Here is a 4,302-nt window from a genome sequence, read left to right on the forward strand (position 1 = left end):
GAAGATGCACCAAGCACAGTGCTGTGAAAAACTAAATTGCCTCATTCTGACTTGTTATTTTGTCTATACTTGTCATTAACATGTCCGTGATATTTCGTATCTTTGAAATAAAAAAAGTAAATATAAAATTCTGTTTTTTTTAATGATGATTTCATTTATTAAGGAAAAAAATATCCAAACTTAACTGGTTCTATAGAATTCGTAGTTTCAACAAATACTGCAAGTTGTTCAGGTCCTAAAGGGACAATCGTACTATCAACATCATGTCTGACTGTTGGTATGTTTTTATGGAATCAGGTGTTAGTTTTACTATAACAGGATGCAAATCCTCCAGAAAGTTCAACTTTTGTTTCATATCTTTGTGTTCTTTTTGGTCAGCAGTGTTGTTTTCCTTTGAACTCTTCCCCAGAAGCTATTTTTGCCTAATCTCTTTCTTAATATCAACTCATGAACATTAAGCTTCAGTGAGGCAGGTGAGGCCTTCGGTTCTGGGTTCTTTTGTGACCTCCTGGTCAGGTCGATGCTCGATTACAGTACTTTTGGTACGCTGCTGGGAAAATTCCCCACTGTTACAAGTTTTCTTCATTTGTGGATAATGACTATCACTGTGGTTCACCACAGCCCCAAAGCCTTATATTGTCTTTGTAACGCTTTCCAGGCTGATAGACGTCAGTGACTTTGTTTCTCATCTGTTCTTTTGGGGATTGAATCTGATTGAGATGCTTTGGCGTGACCTTAAACAGACCATTCATGCTTAAAAACCCTCCAACGCAGCATAATGAAAACAATTCTACAAAGAAGAGTGGTCCAGATTCCTCCACAGTGATATGAAAGACTTGATAGATTGCCAGCTTTCACAAATGCTTGAGCGCACTTCCTGCTGTTAAGGGTGACACAACTAATATTAGGCTCTATTTTTTTTACATAGGGCCAGTTTTCCCCTATTAAATCAAATATTCTTAAAATAGATTTGTTGCAGTCCCATCAGTGTAAAACAGACTTGGGCACAGACCAGTGTCAATAATGGAATTAGTGATTTTCTGCATAAACAACTGAATTCTTTTCAGTATTTGTCTCAACGTGTACACAAAACATTCCTGATGTGTATGACACTGCAAAAACAGAAAAAGCTGCTGTGTTGACTTGCCAATGTTGAAAGAGAGCTACATTCATGACACTGAGAACGTTGCCTTTATCTCAACATGCCCTGAAACCCATTAATTTTGCTCTGTAGGATGCTTTATATTAGAATTTGATGATTTAGTCTTTCATGCTGACCAAAAATATCAAAAATGGACAAGCATACATGGTAGAGTTTGTAACTCCTGCATTGAAAGTGTAAATAAATATGTCTTTAAATATGTCTTTCCTGCACAGATTAACATGTTTCTTGCATATTTGCATAGAAAAATACGTGTGAATGACCATTTCATCGACTGACACTTTACTAGGAGCAGAGCCTGAGTCCAGTCCAGATTATTATTAGGGTATTTCTGGGATCAAGAGGATTGTTGCTCCCATTCCTCTCAACATCCACCCCCACCATGACACTGGAGGTGGAGGGAGCTTATCCAGCACCTATCTGGTTGGTGGAGGGCTATGTGACAGCTAGACGAATGCCTTACCCCTTCCAAATCCACCACCCCCGCACACATGACCCACTCCCACGTATACTACCAACCCCCAACTGGAACCCCGTGCGGCCCCTGAGCCTAATGTCAGGCTTAACTCCAGCCTTTTCAACAACAAGTAAAAATTTTAATTAAACACTTGGCAAAGGAGGGAGGGTGGGCGTGTGGAGGAGAGAGAAAGGAGGAGTTAAGAAGACAGGCTCGCTCTAGCATCTCCAACAAGCAACACCCACAGTTTTACATTCCTCTGTGACTGGATGCTGCTTTCTTTTAAGGTGCCACACAATAGACACAGACAGCACACTCACATAGAGTCTCAGTTAGGCCACACAGAGAGCAAGCACAGAAGGCTGACAGCATAAAGTTTTCTTTTGCTTGATTTTTCTTCGTCTTGCAGTCATAAAAAGAATCAGAATGCTTTTTAGGAAATTATGTGGGTTACAGTTGCTCCAAGACAGAAACAGTAACACACTAAATGCTTTAAACTAATTTTTAAATAGTTTAACTTAGATAATTAGTTGTTGTTGTTTTTTTATTTGTTGTTTTATTTTATTTTCAATTGTTACACACGGGACAGACATGACTAGGGGAAAGGAAAGGGAGAGGAACGGTGATAAAGGGCACAAAAAAAATACATATCAATCACCTGGATCACCTGTTGAGGAAAAAAAAGAAGAGAAAACAAGCAAAAACAGAGCAACATAATAAACAACATCATCGTGATGATCTATGTGAATATAACAGTAAATATTAAATATTAAACATTATTGTGCAGCACGTAATATCGACAGCACACAGTGTGCTTTGAGGTAGGAGCCAAAAAGGGTGTAGTTTGTGTGTGTGAGCACCCGTGTGTACACCTGTGAGCATGAGCGCGCTTGTATTTAAAAGGTTCCTTCAGGTAATGATCTGCTAGAGGGTGTGGGGGGGCCACAGCCCCGTCCTCCAGGGCATGAAGCAGGTATGGAGGAGATCAAGACTCCAGACATCCAGAGGCCCCCAGAACACAAGAGACCAAGGAAGACCAACAGAGGGGCAGCCGCGCCACTGTCCCAGAAAGAGCTGAGGAGAGTCCCAGATGAGGGCTCACTCAGCAGCCGCGGAGCAGAAGCCAGGGGGAGTTGCAGTGACGCGCCCGGGAGGTCCGCCGGCGGAGTGACCGAGCCCCAGGCCCAGAGGCCGAGGGCACCCCACCCCCCGAAGTGGCCCGACTGAGTAAGTATGTAAGGAAGTAAAATTTATTTATATAGCACATTTCACAGATAAAAATCACAAAGTGCTTCACAATAAAACCAGAAATACAAATAAAATAATATAAAATAGTGAAAAAATCAATTAAAAGCTCGTTTGTATAAAAATGTGTTCAGCTGCTTTTTAAAGGAGTCAGTGGAGTCCAGACAGCGTAAACACAATGGCAGGAGTTCCACAGCCTTGGTGCCTGAAAAGCCCGATCACCACGTGTTTTGAACCTCGTACGTAGGACCACCAGTAACCTCTGACCTGACGACCTAAGTGCTCGGGATGAAGCATGAGGTTTCAGCAGGTCAGACTGTGGCGCTTCACCGTGGAGAGCTCTAAACATTACAACTAAAATTTTAAAATGAACCCTAAAATTTACTGGCAACCAATGAAGAGAAGCCAAAACTGGAGTAATGTGTGACCTTGTTAGTGCCTGCCACAGGTGCCAGGCCCTGACAAGCAGTCACTGGGAGTGAGCTGGTGCATACATGAGCACCCAGCCCTGGACACCAAGAACCACCAACGCACCGATGTCTGAGAGCGTCAGAGTGGGAGGGGGGAGATAGGCCTCCATACCTTGGAGGGCCTGAGATGTCCTTAGAGAGGTGGCGTCTGATACCCGACCTGACATATAGACACAGACAAACAGGCACACACAGACACAAACATCCATTCCCACCCAACCCGCCCGGGGGTTGGGGATCGCTGCTCTATACCCCAGGTCTAGGTACCCTTGCCCCTAGAGGGGGAAACTGCACCCAGACCCAGGAGGTGTTACCCTTTTCCCTGGGGTGGAGGAAAGCAGACCGCTCCTGACTCCAGAGTAGCAGGGAGGCCCCACATTCCAGACCCCAATCGGACGGCCAACTCCTCCTCCCAGCCCCCCCCCCCCCCCCCCCCCCCACCCTAATTAGTTTAAAAAAATAAATAAATAAAATATGTGAAATTTATTCTTCAGAAAAGAAAGAGAAACTCTTTAGATGGTCTGTACCGCCACATATCTGTCAGATAATTCCAACAAATAATTACTAATAATGAGATTCTATAGAAAAGATTATATTCAGTTTGCCTCGACCTCAGCCTGTGCTCTTCAGTGCTACAGATGGTGCAGTTTGTTTTAAGCAAAGCAAAACTGTAGCTTTGACCGCCTGCTCTCACAGCAGTTCATGAAAGAGTCTTGTAAAGTTTTTTGCACATTTTTTTTCATGGACATTGAACTGTTACTTTTTTCATGTCAGTGAATAGAAATTTTAATAGGATCTGAAACGTAGTGTCAGTAGCAGGTATTTTTGCTAGAGAACGCAGGGCGATGAAACTGTGGCAAACTAAGACGTTTCAATGGAAACACCAAATAGGTGAAAGTTCTGTAAATAAAGCTAGGATTTTGGTGGCCCTGAATGAGATTTCATGTAGCCCAAAAACACGTTCACTA

The sequence above is a fragment of the Astatotilapia calliptera genome, chromosome 12, assembly GCF_900246225.1.
Source record: "Astatotilapia calliptera chromosome 12, fAstCal1.2, whole genome shotgun sequence".
Lineage (NCBI taxonomy): Eukaryota > Metazoa > Chordata > Actinopteri > Cichliformes > Cichlidae > Astatotilapia > Astatotilapia calliptera.